Source organism: Melanerpes formicivorus, unplaced genomic scaffold, assembly GCF_026170545.1.
Source record: "Melanerpes formicivorus ecotype bairdi unplaced genomic scaffold, bMelFor1.0.p_v2 SCAF_3, whole genome shotgun sequence".
Lineage (NCBI taxonomy): Eukaryota > Metazoa > Chordata > Aves > Piciformes > Picidae > Melanerpes > Melanerpes formicivorus.
This window is the reverse complement of record NW_027142355.1, coordinates 5321511-5342577: the sequence shown is the minus strand read 5'-3', so window position 1 is coordinate 5342577 and position 21067 is coordinate 5321511. Positions and strand designations below refer to the sequence as shown.

The 21067-nt window shown below is 44.1% G+C and overlaps 1 protein-coding gene and 1 non-coding gene across 3 annotated transcripts in view; both read left to right on the top strand.

Annotated features, from left to right (window-relative positions):
- The window catches only part of LOC137455036 (synaptotagmin-1), a 535786-nt gene that overhangs the window by 143508 nt on the left and 371211 nt on the right, over positions 1-21067 (top strand). The gene's annotated exons all lie outside the window — the stretch shown is intronic.
- On the top strand, positions 4131-4299 carry LOC137461126 (U1 spliceosomal RNA). Its single transcript, XR_010993240.1, has one exon. It is a non-coding gene; the product is annotated as a U1 spliceosomal RNA (small nuclear RNA).

Below are 21067 nucleotides of genomic sequence, written 5' to 3'. Positions count from 1 at the left end.
TTTCCTGTGTGCTCAAGTGAAGACCTTCTTAGTGTATCCAATGGTTTTTCACTGAAATGCATATCACTTTATTTTCATGCTGGGAAGAGATCACAGAAGAGATCACAGAATCAGCCAGGTTGGAAGAGACCTCCAAGATCATCAAGTCCAACTGATCACCCAACCCTAACTAATCAACCAGGCCATGGCACTAAGTGCCTCATTCAGGCTTTGGTTAAACACCTCCAGAAAGGGTGACCACACCACCTCCCTGGGCAGCCCATCCCAATGGCCAATCTCTCTTTCTGGGAAGAACTTTTTTCTAAGATCAAGCCTAAACTTCCCCCTGCACAGCTTGAGACTGTGTCCTCTTTTTCTGTTGCTAGTTGCCTGGGAGAAGAGACCAACCCCCACATGGCTACAACCTCCCTTCAGGGAGTTGTAGAGAACAATAAGGTCTCCCCTGAGCCTCCTCTTCTTTAGGATCATCTAATCCAACATCTCTGCCGTGGCTAGGGATACGTCTCAACTAGCCCAGGTTACTCAAGGCCCCATCCAACCTGCCTTTGAACATCTCCAGGGAGGAGGCATCCAGACCCTCTCTGGACAACCCATTCTCAAGCCTTGCCCCCCCTCCAGGTGTATTCCCTCTGCACATGCAACCCATATAGAGAACAGGAAGGGGGCATACATTTATTATGTAAATCAGTGTGGTTATATCTGAAAGGACAGGGTAGGCTGTTAGGAAAAGCTGTTTTCTTTGTGTGTTTTGAATAGAAGTTTGGTTTATATCCTCTTATTGAGCAAATTCTTGAGAAAGAATACTGTGAAGCTAAAGGTGTGAAGCAACAACAAATATAAATGCAAGTGCTCTTGAACAAGGAAAATTGAGTGATAGTTTGAGATGGCTTGAGTCTAATGAATATGAAGTGCACTTGTTTTTATGACATGATACAAGAGTCCCGTCATGGCCCTCGCTGAAAGACTGATTAATGTCCAGCCTGGGTTGGGCTATTCACTTTTCATCTTGAAGATCCAGAACTGAAAAACAATTCTGTATCTTGGTGGATTTGATTCTGTTCTCTAGCACATATTATGTGTCACATCAGAGATACACTTGCATCTGTCACTAGTTACCTGTGAGAAGAGACCAGCACCAGCCTCTCCACAGCAGCGTTTCAGGCTGTCTACAACTGCCTGAAAGGACATTGTGGAGAGGTTGTGCTGGTCTCTTCTCACAGGTAATTAGTGACAGAACAAGAGGGAATGGCCTCAAGCTGCCACTGAGTAGGTTTAGACTGGACATTAGGAAACATTTTTTCATGGACAAAGTACTCAGGCATCGGAATGTGTTGGCCAAGGTGATGGTTGAGTCACCAACCCTGGGTGTGTTTAAAGGTCATTTGGATGTGGTGCTTGGGGATATGGTTTCAGGGTGAACCTTGTGGAGTAGGGTTCTGGGTTGGACGTGGTGATCCTGAGGCTCTTTCACAACCTGAATGTTTCTGCGATTCTGTGTTGTCATTATTATACAAGGTCAGGGGTTGTTTAGCCTGGAGAAGAGGAGGCTCAGGGGAGACCTTATTGTTGTCTACAACTACCTGTGTCTACAACTACCTGAAGGGAAGTTGTAGCCAGGTGGGGGTTGGTCTCTTCTCCGAGGCAACCAGCGCCAGAACCAGAGGACACAGTCTCAAGCTGTGCCAGGGGAGGTTTAGGCTGGATGTTAGGAAGAAGTTCTTCATAGAAAGAGAGATTGGCCATTGCAATGTGCTGCCCAGGGAGGTGGTGGAGTCACCATCATTGGAGGTGTTTAGGAAGAGACTGGATGGGGTGCTTGGTGCCATAGTTTAGTTGATTAGGTAGTGCTGGGTGATAGGTTGGAGTCAATGATCTCAAAGGTCTCTTCCAACCTGCTTGATTCTATTCTATTCTATTCTATTCTATTCTATTCTATTCTATTCTATTCTATTCTATTCTATTCTATTCTATTCTATTCTATTCTATTCTATTCTATTCTATTCTATTCTATTCTATTCTATTCTATTCTATTCTATTCTTCAACATTCTCAACATTACGGTCTCCTCAGAGCCTCCTCTTCTCTAGGCTAAGCAACCCCGGCTCCCTCAGCCTCTCCTCACAGGGCTGTGCTCCAGACCCGTCCCCAGTTCTGTTGTCCTTCTCTGGACACCTTCCAGCATCTCAACATCTTTCCTAAACTGAGGGGCCCAGAACTGGACACAGGACTCAAGATGTGGCCTAACCAGTGCAGAGTAAAGGGGCACAATGACTTCCCTGCTCCTGCTGACCACACTATTCCTAATGCAGGCCAGGATGCCATTGGCCTTCTTGGCCACCTGGGCACACTGCTGGCTCACGTTCAGCCTACCATCAACCAGTACCCCCAGGTCCCTCTCTGCCTGATCACTCTCCAGCCACTCTGACCCCAGCCTGTAGCACACTTTCAAATTGTATCCACACTTTCAAATTGCAGTAGCTGAGACATATTTTCAGTAGTATAATCATAGGGGGAAAAAAAGTGCTGGAAGTAGAAATTGCCTCATTCTCGCTTAGTATTTGAAAACAATGAGTCAGAAATCCAAAAGATATCAGAAGGTCAAAGAGCCAGGGGAAGACTAACAGGAGAATTATGCTAAAAGGAATAATTGGGGTAGGGGTTTGAGACAGATCAGAACATTCAGAAAGGACAACTGCATTTTGCAGCATTGTCAGGGGATGAATATTAGAGGCAAGGTGATATGAATAGATTAAGGAATAAGAGTTTAAGGGTATCATTTGGAAGCAGGAGAAGAAAATAAGTGAACGGAAGGTAGGAAGGAGGTAGAAAAGACCCATGGGAAGGATGATGCCTGTTGAACTGACTGAGGGTGTTGATGTATCACATGACTGCAGTAGAGGTAGGTGAAGGTGAAGTGAAAACTGTATATGAGTAGAAGGTGATATTCATTAGGCTTGGAAAAGAGTTGGCTCGTGGCCTGCACAAGAACTGAGCTGGAAGAGGACAAAACAAATTTGTGGTGAAAGAAACTGATTTGGTTTCAGCTTTTTACCCAAGGGCATTCAGACTGAATAGAAATAGGAAATGGAATTTGGAGGTTACAGGTCAGCAGAAGAATGGAGGAGGAGGAGGAATTGCAAAATACATGTTCATCGAGCTGAAAATAGCACAGTATTGTTTTAAAAGGTATCTCACATTTCACTGAATCCATCCTGACCTCAAAACATAAATCTCATCTGAAAACTGACCTACCAGAGAACCAGCAGGTGATTTACTTTTTTGCAGAGTACAAGATGTCCTTTTGCTCTCTGAGCAGCGTTGTCAGTGCTATTAACAACTTCATCTGAAAGTATTTTTATTTCTCTCAACAAAATCAGAATAGAAATCACTTTTCTAAGCCTCCTTCACAGAATCACAGAATCAACAAGGCTGGAAGAGACCTCAAAGATCATCAAGTCCAACTTGTCACCCAAGACCTCATGACTAAACCATGGCATCAAGTGCCACGTACAGTCCCCTCTTGAACACCTCCAGGGATGGTGACTCCACCACCTCCCTGGGCAGCACATTCCAATGGCTAACAACTCTCTCCGTGAAGAACTTTCTCCTCACCTCCAGCCTAAACTTCCCCTGGCACAGCTTGAGACTGTGTCCTCTTGTTCTGGTGCTGGTTGCTAGAGAAAAGAGACTAACTCCCTCCTGGCTACAGCCATCCTTCAGGTAGTTGTAGGGAGCAATGAGGTCTCCCCTGAGCCTCCTCTTCTCCAGGCTAAACAATCCCAGCTCCCTCAGCTTCTCCTCATAGGGCTTGTGCTCAAGGCCTCTCCCCAGCCTTGTTGCCCTTCTCTGGACATGTTCAAGAGTCTCAATGTCCTTCTTAAACTGAGGGGCTCAGAACTGGACACAATATTCAAGTGTGGCCTAACCAGTGCAGAGTAAAGGGGCACAATGACTTCCCTGCTCCTGCTGGCCACACTATTCTTGATGCAGGCCAGGATGCCATTGGCCTTCTTGGCCACCTGGGCACACTGCTGGCTCATGTTTAGGCGGCACCCCCAGGTCCCTTTCTGTTTGGCAGCTCTCCAGCCACTCCAACCCCAGCCTGTAGCTCCGCATGGGGTTGTTGTGGCCATACTTACCTGGCAGGGGAGACCCCATGATCAGGCAGGTGGTTTTCCCAGGCTAAGGCTCATCCTTTGCACTCTGGGTGTGCTGACCCCTGCGATTTCCCCAAATGCAGGAAACTCAGCTGAATAATTTGTGGTAATGGGGGACTGCGGCACGAAGCCGCATCTCCCACGGGCAGAGACCATGCTTCCTTAAAGAATGAAAGGAAGGAAAGGGGGCGTGTGGGGGGGAATGGGTCAGATTAGCTAAATCATAGAATCGGTTAGGGTTGGAAGGGACCTCAAGGATCACCCAATTCCAACCCCCTTGTGGTGGGTTAACGCCCATTCTCAAAACAAAAACAAAGCCGAGTGGAGGGTTTGGGGGTACTTTGCCCTCCCTGCAGGGCGTTTTCCACCTGGGAAGCTGAGCTTGTCCCACTCCCCCCTCCCTGCCCAGCTAGGGTATAAAAAGCAGGACGTTGCAGCTATTAGCTCTCCTTTTGGCTCCTGCGTCCCCTGAATGAGAGCTACTGCGGCTGCCCTCCTGCTCCTCTGCCATGGGTCAGGCCTGATCCTTCTCCCTGCTGCTTCCACGCCTCTTCAGAGAGAGAGACTGGTTTTGTAATATTCTTTTTTGTCCCCCTCCCATCCATCCTTGTTCCTTGCCCTTGTGAACCTTTCCTGTTATTGTTATATATATATTGTTTAAAGAAAACTCTTTACCTCTCTACTTCCAAGCCAACTCCAAATTATTTTTTGGTGGACTTGCTCCTTCCTTTTTTTTTCCCTCTCTCTGTTGGGAGGGAGGAGGGGGGAGTAGGGGAGAGATTCTCAGCCTTGCCCCCATCTGAGCTCTTAACTCCCAGTTAAGGCTTGAACCATCACATCCCCCCTGCCAAATCATATCACTGAGTTCAGTTTGTAAGATTTAAATGAGATTGACAATGTGTGTCTAAACTAAATGTCAAGATACCAGCCAAAAAAAAGTGTCAGATTGGGCACTTTTGGTAGTATTTTTTCTCTGATGATCATTTCAGACCATGTTAGTTTTCAGTACCAAGGACTAGCTCTGCTATCCCTGGAGCCTATAGAGGTTGAAATGGTCTCTTCTCCCAGGCAAGCAGCACCAGAACAAGAGGACACAGTCTCAAGCTGTGCCAGGGGAGGTTTAGGCTGGATGTTAGGAGGAAATTCTTCACAGAGAGAGAGACTGGCCATTGGGATGTGCTGCCCAAGGAGGTGGTGGAGTCACGTTTAGGAAGAGACTGGATGAGTCACTCGGTGCCATGGTTTAGTTGATTAGATAGTGTTGGTTGATAGGTTGGACTAGATCTTGAAGGTCTCTTCCAACCTGGTTAATTCTATTCTATTCTATTCTATTCTATTCTATTCTATTCTATTCTATTCTATTCTATTCTATTCTATTCTATTCTATTCTATTCTATTCTATTCTATTCTATTCTATTCTATTCTATTCTATTCTATTCTATTCTATTCTATTCCCATTCCATTCCATTCCATTCCATTCCATCCTTCTTTCATGGTTCTTGACTCAGCTGAACTTGAATACTTTTTGTATTGTCTTTTTAATCTTAAAATGGTGCCCTTGGCCACCCTCTTTCAAGGGGAGTAGATCTAACTCATGTTTCTCTGCATAGTGTTGCCTCTTGAATATAGTCTTCATGAAAAGGCAGTAACTGGCAGCTGATAACTTAATTTGTTCCTGGCTCCTTTATTATTTGAAATTAGTTAACCACTTCATTCTGTAATGGGAAAACAAATGTAGCTATTATTTGTATTTATTATGTTAAGTTAAAAAATACAAACTGGAAGCATTTAGTTGATGTTTGAAATATTACTGTAAGCAAAATGCTGTGTTTAGTAAACAGTCCTGTGGCCCAGAAAATGCCAAATCGATATACTTATGTGACTTCCAAAAGAGAGATTCCTGCACTCCAGCAGCACAACATTTTGTCTCCTGCCAAGGTAATTATCAGTATTGATCACAAAATCATAGAATTGTCAGGGTTGGAAGGGACCTCAAGGAGCATCCAGTTCAACCCTCCTGCCATGGGCAGGGACACCTCACACTACAGCAGATTCCTCAGAGCCACATCCAAACTGGCTTAAAAAACCTCCAGGGCTGAGGCTTCTACCACCTCCCTGGGCAACCTGTGCCAGTCTCTCACCACCGTCATGGGGAAGAACTTCTTCCTCACATCCAATCTGAATCTACCCATTTCTAGTTTTGCTCCATTCCCCCCAGTTCTATCACTCCCTGACACCCTAAAAAGTCCCTCCCCAGCTTTCTTGTAGCCTCCTTCAGATACTGGAAGGCCACAAGAAGGTCTCCTGGGAGCCTTCTCTTCTCCAGACTGAACAGCCTCAACTCCCTCAGTCTGTCTCCATAGCAGAGCAGCTCCAGCCCTCTGCTCACCCTTGTGGCCCTTCTCTGGTCAAGCACCTCCAGATTCTTCCTGAACTGAGAGGCTCCAGAACTCGATGCAATATTCCAGATGTGGCCTCACCAGGGCGGAGTAGAGGGGGAGGAGAACCTCTCTCTGACCTACTACCTACTAACCACAGCCCTTCTAATCCATCCCAGAATGCCACTGGCCTTCTTGGCCACAAGAGCACATTGCTGGCTCATGGTCAACCTCTCATGCACTAGGACCCCCAGGTCCTTTTCCCCTTCACTGCTCTCCAACAGGTCAGTCCCCAACCTATACTGCTCCATGGGGTTGTTCTTTCCCAGGTGCAAGACTCTACCTTTGCCTTTGTTGAATTTCATTCCATTTCTCCCTGCCCAGCTCTCAGCCTGTCTCAGTCTGGCTGAATGGCAGCACAATGCTCTTGTGTCAGCCACTCCACCCAGTTTGGTGTCATCAGCAAACTTGCTGACAGTGCTCTCTGAATTGAACAACTACATTTTTAATATGTTGTTTACCACACTTTCAGTTCTATGCCTGTACTTGTGTGACTGCACTGTGATGTCCAAAGTAAATATTTTTTGTGTTCATCTCTTAATCATTCAAAGAATATAATTTCTGTCTATCATAAGCATATTCATGCACATTATCTAGTTATAGTTTGGTGGAACTTTGGTTCGTAAGCAAAAATCCCATAATAAATCCACAATGTCTATATGGAGTAAAGCTGCAGCTTGGTTTTCTGGGGATGCTGGATAAGGAAAGGGAAAATGTATGTGTGAGTGGATACAGGTTGACAAAGGCACACCATAGAGAATCATAGAATGGTCCAGGCCAGAAGGGACCTCCAAAGGTCATCGAGTCTGACCTCCCTGCAGTCAGCAGGGACATCCCCAACTAGATCAGGCTGCCCAGGGCCTCGTCCAGCCTCACCTTGAATATCTCCAGGGAAGGAGCTTTAACCAGTTCCCTGGGCAACCTGTTCCAGTGTTCCACCACCCTCATAGGAAAGAACTTGTTCCTAACATCCAATCTAAATCTGCTCTGCTCTAATTTGAAGCCATTGCCCCTGGTCCTGTCCCTGCAGGCCTTTGCAAGCAGTCTCTCTCCACCCTTCCTGTAGCCCCCTTCAGGTACTGGCAGGCTGCTCTTAGGTCTCCCTGGAGCCTCCTTTCCAGGCTGAGCACCCCCAGCTCCCTCAGCCTGTCCTCGTAGTAGAGGTATTCCAACCCCCTGATCATTTTTGTGGCTCTCCTCTGGACCTGCTCCATCAGGTCCATGTCCTTCCCATATTGAGGGCTCCAGATCTGTACACAGTACTTCGGTGTGGTCTCACCTGTCCCTATATATAAGATAGTGTGTTTTCATGTAGTACTGCTGAGCATTAAAAATTCCTTGTCTTTATCTTTTTAAGTATGTAAGACACCCAGTACAACTAGACACAGGAGAAACAAACAAACAAACCAAATACCCCTGACAAACAACAACCAAAAAACCAAACAACAAAACAGCAAATAAAAAGAATTGGAATTCTTTCTGAGAGTGAAGCATGCCACAGTAAACCATTTGGAATTGTTACTGAATTTACTTTATTATGTTTAAGCCATGCAGGAAATCCTGTCAACAGAGAGAAATGTGACATAAATTGTCCCCTAAATTCTATAGTAGAATAGTGCCCAGGATGCCCAGAGGGTTTGTGGAGTCTCCCTCTCTGGAGACATTCAAAACCCACCTGCATGTGTTCCTGTGTGATCTGTTCTAAGTGATCCTGCTCTGGCAGGGGGGTTGGACTGAATGATCTTTAAAGTTCCCTTCCAGCCCCTCACATTCTGTGATTCTGTTAACAGTCTTGCAGTCCTTTGGCACTGTACTGTTTATTTATTTCTATTTAAACCACTCCATTTAAGAGTATATTTACTTTGTGCTCAAATAACTGCTATGATGATGAAGAGATAGTGCTTTGGATTTAGTAGGATAAAAGTAGTATTAATAGCAGCGGGAGGTGAACTCCATTAAATAGATTATCAAACATGTTGCCTGGATAGTCACATGTGATGGGCCTTCTGCAGATGAATAGTGACAGGCATTTGCAGCTTCAAAGAATATTTTTAAAACAAGGTAGTGAAAAAAAACAGAGAGAGAAAAGTTTTCCTGTCTTGTAAAAGAAATGTTCAGGTGAGAACTTAAACTGACCTGTAACTTCATTCTGGAAATCAAGCAATGTTTCAGCCCCCGAAGGCAAATGGATCAGAATCATAGAATTAATAAGGTTGGAAAAGACCTCAGAGATCATCAAGTCCAACCTATCACCCAAAACCTCATGACTAACTAAACCATGGCTTCAAGTGCCACGTCCAATCCTTTTTTGAACACCTCCAGTGATGGTGACTCTACCACCTCCCTGGGCAGCACATTCCAATGACGAACGACTCTCTCAGTGAAGAACTTTCTCCTCACCTCCAGCCTAAACCTCCCCTGGCACAGCTTGAGACTGTGTCCTCTTGTTCTGGTGCTGGTTGCCTGGGAGAAGAGACCAACCCCCACCTGGCTACAACCTTACAGCAATGAGGTCTCCCCTGAGCCTTCTCTTCTCCAGGCTAAGCAACCCCTCAGCCTCTCCTCACAGGTCTGTGCTCCAGACCTCTCCCCAGCCTCGTTACCCTTCTCTAGACATGTTCAGTTGTCTCAATGTCCTTCTTAAATTGAGGAGCCCAGAACTGGTCATAGTACTCAAGGTGTGGCCTAACCAGTGCTGGTTAGTAATGTAAAGGTGAAGTTTCTGAAAACACTCAGGGCTGTCTTGGTTTTCTCCTATTGAAGAGAAGTCTTTGGAGCTACATTTTTATAGATATAAGCTAGGGCCCAGTCCTGTGGTCTGGCACCTGTAAGTTCTGCAGGAATCTTTAAGCAGCAGTGTCCATTCACAACACTTCAGCTATTCACAACCTTCCCAGCTCCTTCAGGAGATAGATGTTAGCATCTCTGTGGTATTACAGAATCACAGAATGTTAGGGGCTGGAAGGGACCTCCAAAGCTCATCCAGTCCAACCCCCTTGCCAGAGCAGGATCACCTAGACCAGGTCACACAGAAACTCATCCAGGCAGGTCCTGAATATCTCCACAGAGGGAGATTCCACAACCCCCTTGGGCAGCCTCTTCCAGTATTCTGTCACCCTCACAGGGAAAAATTATTCCTTGTGTTCACATGGAACTTTCTATGCTTCAACTTTCACCATTGCCCCTTGTGCTATCACTGGGCATCACCCAGCAGAGCCTGGCTCCGTCCTCTTGGCACTCACCCTGCATATCTTTATCAACATGAATGAGGTCACCTCTTAGGCTCTTCCTCTCCAAGCTGCAGAGCCTCAGCTCCCTCAGTCTCTCCTCATAAGGAAGATGTTCCTCTCCTTTAATCATCTTTGTGGGTCTGCTCTGTATTCTTTCTAGTAGCTCCCTATCCCTTTTGAACTGAGGGGCACAGAACCAGACACAATATTCCCTGGACACAATATTCCAGATGTGGCCTCACCAGGGCAGAGCAGGGAGCGGGGGAGTAGGGAGGAGTGGTAGTAGTAGGGAAATTGAAAAGTGCTATAAACTTGGCATCAAAGCAAGTCAGAGACTGACACAAGATTACAACTCTATAGAGCTGTTGAGTTTCACCCTCTACTAGCACTGATAATCCCCCATGCTAGTTGATAGTAGGTTAGTATTTACCTGAGGGAAAAGATGGAACCACTAAAATAGGTATTTAGTTCACCTAGTCCTCAGTTCAACTAAGATGATGTCAGCTACCCACTTTATCATGCTTTTCCTACTCTAGCTTTAAATGCCATGCATAGCTGAACTCTACTATTTACCATCAGATGTTTTAGAGCAAAAGGAGGGATTTTTGGTATCCAGCCAGTGCTTCCTTTCCCTAGTCTGTGCTGTTACGCTTGCTTACAGTGCTGGTCATGTTCCAAATACTGCACAAATTTTATTCTTTCAGATACTTCCTACTCTTTCTTCAGTGTTTGGTTATTTTTCTTTTTTTTATTTTATTTTAATTTTCTTTTTCTTTTTCTTTTTCTTTTTCTTTTTCTTTTTCTTTTTCTTTTTCTTTTTCTTTTTCTTTTTCTTTTTCTTTTTCTTGTTCTTGTTCTTTTCCTTTTCCTTTTCCTTTTCCTTTTCCTTTTCCTTTTCCTTTTCCTTTTCCTTTTCCTTTTCCTTTTTCTTTTTCTTTTTCTTTTTTCTTTTTCTTTTTTTTTCTTTTTTTTTTCTCTTTTTCATTTTTTCCTTTTCTTTTTCATGTTTTCATTTTCTTTTTCTTCCTTTTCCTTTTATTTTTCTCCCTTTTCCTTTTCCCTTTCCTTTTCCTTTTCCCTTTCCTTTTCCTTTTCCTTTTTTTCTTTTTCTTTTTCTTCTTTTTCTTTTTCTTTTTCTTTTTCTTTTTCTTTTTCTTTTTCTTTTTCTTTTTCTTTTTCTTTTTCTTTTTCTTTTTCTTTTTCTTTTTCTTTTTCTTTTTCTTTTTTTTCTTTTTAATTTTTTTCTTTTTATTTTTATTTGTATTTTTATCTTTATTTTTAATTTATTTTTAGTCTTTTTTCTTTTTCTTCCTTTTCTTTTTATTTTTTCCCTTTCCTTTTTATTTCCCTTGTCCTTTTTCTTAATTGTTCTTTTTCTCTTTTTTCTTTTCATTTTTTGTTTGTTGTGGGTTTATTTAACAGTACCTGTCTGCCTGTCTCACTACCTTTCGAGGGTTCTTTTGGGAGTCCTTTTTGCTTTTCTTAACATTTTCCTTAATCTCTTGAGATTGCAAAGCAAGAAATGAAAGCAAATGCATTCTTTTCCAACAGGCCAAGATAAAAGTATTATCTGTTGTATGCATAGAAGACAGCAGTTGAAAGACCAAAAATCACATTGGTCTGTTTTGGTAAATTACAGTACAGCAGATCTGGAAGGTAGCTTAACCTCTCTACTTCTTTTTCTTGTACCTATTTTTAAGGGTGTTGCAAGACTAAGATTCAGTGTAAAAGCATTTTAAGAAGATTTTTTTATCTTATGCTCAAAGGAACTGCTTATGTGCAAGAACGGTAGGAATTGACTCTGATGCCCATTTTAGTTTAAGGAGAAGGTAGAGGGGAAGGAGATAAAACACATCAGGAAAGGAGCAAAGGAAACCAGGAGAGAGGAGGAGACATTTGATTTCTTTGGTATTTTATCTTCTGTCTGGCTCTTAGTGTATTGTAATCTTCTCCAGACTTATTGCCTTGAATTTGTTGATGTATGGGGCTGAACTTCAAGAAAACAGTTAAGAGATGTGTTTGATTTAATGATGTCCCTGAAGGCACCCCTAATGTTCCTGAGGTTGGCTTCAGTCAGGCTGTTGTGTGCATGAAACACGATTTCACATTACATCCTAAAATCTCCGTGTATCACAGAGCTTTGCTGGAGACTGACATTGCTGTGAACTGTGTTACTGTATTCTAGGGTGTGGTAGTTTTAGGCTATGCCTTTACAAATTTTTCACAGATCTTGCACAGAAAGTAGTAAAATGTAAATAAATCCCTATAGGGTGTAAAAAGGAAAATCAAGATCATTCTAAATAATCCCATTGGAAGAGTTAAAGGACTTAAGCTAGCAATGTCAACAACTTCACTCTCTTCTTGCTTCCTCAGGCTGGGAGATACTTTCTTCTGCTTGACCTTGTCTGCACTGCTTTTGTTGTGACTGGTATTAACATCTCTGCTTCTGTCTCTTGTCCCTTTTGTACAGGGAGCAAGGGAGGGAGAAGCTAGTAGCTTCCCCTGGTCCTTACCCAGGGGGGTTCTTGTGCTGTTTATTACTTGTAAATCCCTGTAAATATTGTAGATCCTGTATATTTGGTACATTGCATCCCATTGTAGATTGTAGTTTTCCCTGCAAATACAGCTGTCATTTGCTTCCAACTGAGCTGATCTGGCAAATTTAATGTTGGGGGGGTGGAATTTTCAACCCACCACATAGGGGAATTAAAGTTGCCTATGAGCCCACACTTCAGTTATTCTTGAGACAGGACTGTAAGCTTATAGGAAACATGCTGATTTTTGTCAAAAGGGAAAGAAGCTGACGGTCAGCTTTGCCAGGATATGTTGAACATGAGTATTTAGTACCACTGCAAAGCATGGATTTTAAAATTGTCTCCATTCTTTATAAGTGATAGTAGAAATTGATGAAAGAAATTGGTTGTACCCTGTCCAAGGCAGTATTTATGGTCATTAGGTTAATGACAGCAAGCACCTGTCAGCTTCAGAAAGGGCATCTGCCGATTTGTTGACAGGCAATTTTAAGTTCTCTCCTTTGCAGAAACTTATATTTAGGGCTTTCTTGAATAAGGCCTTCCTTGAACTGCATGATCTTAAACAGAGATTTCCTTCTTGCCAGATGCTGAAATGCAGTTTTAGAAATACCATGTGGTGTTCTCTTGATTTGGTTAAAACCCATGCTGAGAGATGCTGAAGGAACCATTCTGTGCAGCGATGCCTTTTATGCTCTCCTTTCTTATGGACTCATAGAATCATAGAATTGTTAGAGTTGGAAGTGACCTCAAGGATCATCCAGTTCAACCCCCCTGCCATGGACAGGGGCACCTTACACTACATCAAGTTACTCACAGCCACATCCAGCCTGGCCTTCAAAACCTCCAGGCAGGAGGCTTCTGCCACCTTCCTAGGCAACCTGTGCTAGTGTCTCACCACCCTCATGGGGAACAGCTTCTTCCTAACATCCAATCTGAGTCTACCCATTTCTAGGGTTTTTTTTTCCTTCTATTACCCCCAGTCCTGTCACTCCCTGACACCCTCAAAAGTCCCTCCCCAGCTTTCTGGTAGCCCCCTTCAGATACTGGAAGGCCACAAGAAGGTCTTCTGGGAGCCTTCTCTTCTCCAGACTGAACAGCCCCAAATCCCTCAGTCTGTCTCCATGGGAGAGCAGCTCCAGCCCTCTGTTCATCCTCGTGGCCCTTCTCTGAACACGTTTCAGCACATCCAGATCCTTCCTATCCATGCTCTCATCTGACTGTTTACCAAAGCTACAATGATATCCACCTCCCTTCTCACAATGTATTCCCTTACATCTCCTCTATTTGAAAACCAAGAAACAAAAATGTAAAGTGTGCTTAATGGAACCTGCTAAATTCTGCCTTGGATTGTTCAGCAGGGAACTTCACTGCTAAGCATCTTCTCTGTTTGGGGCTTGATGTGAGGTCTGTGGTGTTGCAGCAGTTTGATATGGAAAGAAGAAAGGGGAAAAAAAAATCCCCCTTCAGAGCTAGGCTGATTTGATGATCTAGCTGCAGGAACTGGACAAAAAGACTAGGAGTCTCAGAACCTAACAGCAGTGTTGTCCCCTGAATTAACCTAGCTTAAGTTAGCCTTCTCGAGTCCTTCTCTAGATCAAGGGAGGTTCTCCTCCCCCTCTGCTCTGCTCTAGTGAGACCTCACCTGGAATATTACATGCAGTTCTGGGCTCCCCAGTTCAAGAGGGACAGGGATCTGCTGGAGAGAGTCCAACAGAGGGCTACAAGGATAATGAAGAGATTGGAGCACTGCACTGTGTGAAGAGGCTGAAAGACCTGGAGCTGTTTAGTCTGGAGAGAAGACTGAGGGGGGATTTGATAACTGTTTATAGGTATCTGAGGGCTGGGGGTCAGGAAGGAGGGGAAAGCCTCTGCTCACTTGCACCCTGTGATAGGACAAAGGGCAATGGATACTAACTACAACACAGGAGGTTCCCCCTCAACATGAGGAGGAACTTCTTCACTGTGAGGCTCACAGAGCACTGGAACAGGCTGCCCAGGGAGGTTGTGGAGTCTCCTGCTCTTGAGAATTTCATGCCTCATCTAGATGCATTCCAGTGTGACCTGCACTGGATTCTCTGGTCCTGCTCTGGCAGGGGGCTTGGACTCAAGGATCTCCAGAGGTCCCTTTCAACCCCTATCATTCTGTGAGCCTGTGAGTCCCCTCTTTCCTACAGCCTGCTTTAAGCATATGTTGCATTATTGGGTGTTCAGTGGACAGATTGGCTTTGTCAGTTAGAATAACAGATGAGGCACATTTCAGATAATGATGTTCTGTGTTGAGGTAGAGGGTTTTGTCCCTGCCTCTGGATGATTCAGACATTTGTTATGTTTTCCAACTTTCTGCTTCTTCCTCTCCTGGGCCATGGGTAGTACAGATTGCTTTTGTTTTATGGTCTTAGCTAATGTGCTTGCAAATTGCAATGAAAGAATCTCAGAAAATTACTCTATACATCAGCTGAGACAGGACAAATGGGTTTTTGTTTTCAAACTGCTCCAGTGTGCCATTTGAGTGCAAATCAGTAGTTTTTATGAAGTGGCTAAAGTTTGGTCTGAATAAGCTATATTTCAGAGAGTCTAATAAGCAAAAATTAAACAGCCTCAAACGGTCACAGTTTCCTCGAGATGTACAGGAATGTTAAATTCAAGGGTGAGTGTTTGGCTCTACAGAGAGGAAGAAATATTGCTGTGTGATACTGTGATACTGTGATACTTAGCTTCATTACCAGAAGTAGCCTTATTAAAATATTTGCCATATGGGGTTTTTTGGGGGATTTCAGATAGGCCTTTCTTCAACTTTTCTTGATTCAGAGACGCTGGCATTAAATATGACACACAAGATGGTAATTAGAAGGTAATTGTTTGGTTTTCACTAAACAGATATTTTCACTGGATTCCTTCTGGCAATACCTAGCTGAGGAAGCTGGTATCATAGCCAAATGCAATATCAAGAGGTCTTTTCTTTACTCATCTATGTAAGGAATAATAACAATAACTACCTCTTTGAACGGTGCTACCCATCTGGACCTGGGGGTACTGGTCGATGGTAGGCTGAACATGAGCCTGCAGTGTTTTCAGACAGCCAAGAGGGCCAATGGCATCCTGGCCTGCATCAGAAACAATGTGGCCAGCAGGAGCAGGGAGCTCATTGTGCCCCTGTACACTGCACTGGTTAGGCCACACCTTGAGTCCTGTGTCCAGTTCTGGGCCCCTCAGTTTAGGAAGGATGTTGACTTGCTGGAAGGTGTCCAGAGAAGGGCAATAAAGCTGGGGAGGGGCTTGGAGCACAAGCCTTATGAGGAGGGGCTGAGGGAGCTGGGGATTCTTAGCCTGGAGGAGACTCAAGGGAGACTTTCTTGCTCTCTACAACTACCTGAAGGGAGGTTGTAGACAGGTGGAGGTTGGTCTCTTCTCCCAGGCAACCAGCACCAGAACAAGAGGACACAGTCTCAAGCTGTGCCAGGGGAAGTTTAGGCTGGAGGTTAGGAAGAAATTCTACACAGAGAGAGTGATTGCCCATTGGAATGGGCTACCCTGGGGAGGTGGTGGAGTTGCCATCACTGGAGGTGTTCAGGAGGAGACTTGATAGGGTGCTTGGTGCCATGGTTTAGTTGATTAGGTGGTGTTGGATAATAGGTTGGACACGATGATCTTGAAGGTCTCTTCCAATCTGGTCTGGCCTATTCTATTCTATTCTATTCTATTCTATTCTATTCTATTCTATTCTACATTGGCACTCTGCAGTGTCTGATGTGCTTCTTTTAGATTAGGCTATCAGATTGGCTGAATGTGGACTTAATGCTTCCCTTTTCCCTTTCACGTAGGCCTGCAAAACCACCACTTGTCTTTTAGCCTACCCTTTCTAATAATATCTTTGCATGTAGTCTGCCAGGATTGACTGTTAAGCTCCTCTGTCACAGCCCAGGGTGACACCTGTGATTAAAAGGTCTGCCTGAATTCCCCAGTCTCTAGGTTTTTGCTTGTAGTTTCCAGATGAGAAAAAAACCAAAACCAAAAGAAAAAAAGAAGTCATGATGCTTCAAAGTTTCACCTCTGGGAGTGCAAAACCAGACAGTTTTGTCAGGCATCTGCACATACTGTGGTTTAAGACACTGAAATGTTGTTACATAATTATGAATTTAGACCCACAGCCCAGGAACAACAGGCTAACTAAAACTATCACTCTGCTTTACTTTACTTGCCAGCCCTACTCTATTTATTGACCAGGGAAGGAAGCCAAGGTGACCAGGTAGAGTGTGCCACTAAGTGTGGAAAGTAGCATGGCTCAAACACATTGTGTTGAACCATCACCTTCAGATCTCCTTTGCACAGCCAGCCAGGCTGATGACTCAGGGGTTTGAGACATTTCTGCTGAGCTCTGCAGCTGCTACTGACTTGGCTTCACAGCTTCTGAGAATCAAGAGAACATTTTCAACCATGGCCCCTTGTCACAGGCTCACAGGATGTTAGGGGTTGGAAGGGACCTCCAGAGACCATCAAGTCCAACCCCCCTGGCAGAGCAGGACCAGAGAATCTAGTGCAGGTCACACAGGAACACATCCAGGCAGGGCTTGAAAGTCTCCAGAGAAGGAGACTCTACAACCTCTCTGGGTAGCCTGTTCCAGTGCTCTGTGAGCCTCACAGTGAAGAAGTTCCTCCTCAAGTTGAGTTGGAACCTCCTGTGTTTACATCCATTGCCCTTTGTCCTGTCACAGGGTGCAAGTGAGCAGAGGTTGTCCCCTCCTTCCTGACTCCCAGGCCTCAGATATTTATAGACCTTTATTAGATCCCCTCTCAGTCTTCTCCTCTCCAGACTAAACAGCCCCAGGGCTCTCAGCCCCTCCTCACAGTGCAGTGCTCCAGTGCTCCCATCATCATCCTGGTAGCCCTCTCTTGGACTCTCTCCAGCAGATCCCTGTCTCTCCTGAACTGGGGAGCCTAGAATTGGATGCAATATTCCAGATGAGGTTTTACCAGAGCAGGGTAGAGGCGGAGGAGAACCTCCCTCAATCTTCTGGACACACTCATGTACCAACCCAGTACTTTTCACAGGCTGTTGTCATTTGTCACTCAGGGTTCACTGTTGTCATTTATGTTAGACAATTTCTTCAGCAAGTTGTATCCTGTCTACAAACTTCATTTTGTATTGTTCTTGGCCTTCATGCATTTCTGTACACAGACAATGCATCTGTCTGCTGTTGTTTGGTTTGGTTTGGCTGATTTGTTGGCATCTGTGTTTGCTCTTCTGTGTCTAGGCAAAAGGAAAATACACTGGAGAAACCTGAAAGATCTACTGACTGCTCATCTCAATACTTATGTTTGAAGCCCAGTGATTCTGATCAGCTCATCTCTTTTTCAATTCTGTAGTCACACTATACACTGCCCCTTCCAGGAGACATTGCTGTCTGCTGCAGTAACAGTCACTGAAAAAGCAATGTTCTGGACAGTGCTAAATAAGGACACTTGACAGTGTCAGAAGCAGACCGTAACAAATGTGACAGATGTGAATATCACAGTTTAGCAAAGACTGGTCTGTTCAGTTCTCTAATTTTCAGCAACATCTTCATCAACCTTGTGACTTTTGTGTTATTTTCATCTTTATATCTTCATACTGTAGAGCCATAACTTTATCCAAATGTGTTTTCCACTAATCCCCCCTCTACTCTGCCCTGGTGAGGCCACATCTGGAGTATTGTATCTAGTTCTGGGCTCCTCAGTTCAAGAAGGACCTCAGACAACTGCCTGAAAGAGTCCAGCACAGAGCCACAGAAATGATTAGGGGAGTGGAACATCTTCCTTATGAGGAGAGGCTGAGGGAACTGAGGGCTCTCTAGCTTGGAGTGGAGGAGCCTGAGAGGTGATCTCATTGATGATGATAAAGATGTGCAGAGTGAGTGCCTGGAGGATGCAGCCAGGCCGTGCTGGGTGATGTCCAATGACAGCACAAGGGGCAGTGGTGGAAGGTGAGGCATAGGAAGTTCCATGGAAACAGGAGGAATTTTTTTTTCCCTGTAAGGATGACAGAACAGTGGAACAGGCTGCCCAGGGGGGTTGTGGAGTCTCCCTGTCTGGAGATATTCAAAACCTTCCTGGATGAGTTCCTGTGTTACCTGCTGTAGGTGATCCTGCTCTGGCAGTGGGATTGGACTGGATGAGCTTTGGAGGTTCCCTCAGCCCTTAACATTCTGTGATTCTGTGGTTCTGGGAATTGCTTAAGTATTTTTCTGACTAGCCATAAGGAGGGCTAATATTTTAATGTTCTGAGGAAGACAAAGAACTCAGTAGGAGATGAATTAATATTTTCCAACAGACTTTGTGGTGCTTGCACTACAGACTCATAGCAGTAATCCATTCTTGTGCCATATGTATCCATGACACAAACAGCACATTGAAATTTTAGCTGAAATAATTAGAAGGCTGCCAACATATATTTTTTTGACTTTTTACTAAATTGCTCACAATTTTGTAATCCTAATTGTCTAGCCATAGGGTTGCAAAATATTTCCACTGATGATAGTATAAATTTTTCCTTGCTGTTATCTCATGGTAATTTAATGCAATTTTTAGGCTGAATGTTAGGAAGAAGTTCATAGAAAGAGTGATTGGCCATTGGAATGTGCTGCCCAGGGAGGTGGTGGAGTCACCATCACTGGAGATGTTTAGGAAGAGACTGGATGAGGCACTTGGTGCCATGGTTTAGTTGATTAGATGGTGTTGGGTGATAGGTTGGACTTGGTGATCTGAAAGGTCTTTTCCAACCTGGTTAATTCTATTCTATTCTATTCTATTCTATTCTATTCTATTCTATTCTATTCTATTCTATTCTATTCTACTCTACTCTACTCTACTCCACTCTACTCTACTCTACTCTACTCTACTCTACTCTACTCTACTCTACTCTACTCTACTCTACTCTGTTCCATTCCATTCCATTCCATTCCATTCCATTCCATTCCATTCCATTCCATTCCATTCCATTCCATTCCATTCCATTTTACTCTATTCTAGTCTACTCTAGTCTATTCTAGTCTATTCTAGTCTATTCTAGTCTACTCTAATGATAAACCATAGCAGAGTGATTAGAAATGGGGGTTTTTTGTGTTTGCTATTTTGTTTGGTTGTGGTTTGTTTTGTTTTGTTTTGTTTTTTAAGTAAATTAATTGCCAAAATGTTTTGTGTTGTAAATGGAAATAAACCTTTAAAATCTTCCAGGATGCTTTACTTTATTTAGTGATCCTATGTGTAACAATTAATTGTAGTACCAAACCAAAAGTGCTTTCCAGTTTGGATGTTCACTTGGAGTTTTTCATCCTTTGCAGCTGCTGACCACGGAAGGGTACAATGAATCATCTCTTGTAAAGAAAAATCTTCATTTAGGTGGATGACATTTCATTCTGCTATTAGTTTGTCATGTGGTTCAGCTAAAAGGAGAAGCCAACTGCAGCCATGAGAGTGGTGAAATGTCAGATGAAGGTTCAAAAGAGTTTGCCTTGGGATATGAAGCCCCCAGATAGTTTTTAAAAAAAGTTTAAAGGAAACAGAGATCAATTGCATGCAAAGCATCTTGCATGGTGGATGCAGAGCATGCAGAGGGATGGTGGATAGCAGCTTTTTAAAATGCTGTACCAGTTTATATAGGAGTTCTTTCACTGCTTACCAGGAATCTGAGCAGTATGTAGACCACTGCTTCTTGTATTAGTAAAGGAAAGAGTAGGCACTATCTTGGTTTTGTCTATGACAGCAAGTGCAGGGTTCTGCCAGAACAATCCTCACTGTCAATACAGACTGGGGGAGGACGAGTTAGAAAGCAGCCCCGAGGAAAAGGACTTGGGGGTGCTGGTGGATGAGAAGGTGGACATGAGCAGGCAGTGTGAGCTTATAGCCCAGAAGGCAAATCACATCATGGGCTGCATCCAAAACAGCATTGCCAGCGGAGCCAGAGAGGTGATTCTGCCACTTTGATCTGCTGAGACCTCACCTGGAGCGCTGTGTGCAGGTCTGGAGCCCTTAATATAGGAAGGACATGGAGCTGATGGAGAGGGTCCAGAGCAGGCCACAAAAATGATCAAGGGGTTGTAGCAGCTCTGCTATGAGGACAGGCTGAGGGAGCTGGGGGTGTTCAGCCTGGAGAAGAGGAGGCTCTGGGGAGACCTAATGGCAGCCTGCCAGTATCTGAAGGGGGCTACAGGAAGGATGGAGAGAGACTGTTTGCAAAGGCCTACAGGGACAGGGTGAGAGACAATGGCTTCAAACTAGAGCAGAGCAGATTTAGATTGGATGTTAGGAACAAGTTGTTTACTATGAGGGTGGTGGAACACTGGAACATGTTTCTCAAGGAGGTGGTTGAGGCTCCTTCCCTGAAGATATTCAAGGTGAGGCTGGAGGAGGCCCTGGGCAGTCTGATCCAATTGGGGATGTCCCTGCTGACTGCAGGGGGAGGTCAGACTGGATGACCTTTGGAGGTCCCTTCTGGCCTGGACCATTCAATGATTGTATGATTCTACCTTTAGACTTGGTATACTTCATATTTCTTTGTCATAATTTTCTTTAGGAGAATTTGAACAGTAGCATGAGTAATATTCACAATATAAGAGAGAAAATGCTAGCTGACATTCTACCCATGGTGAATTACCATCTTTTAGTGTCAGTGTAGAACCTCACAATAAGTCAGTTGAGGATTTTTTTTTTTCTTCTTACTCCAAAGCTACCTAT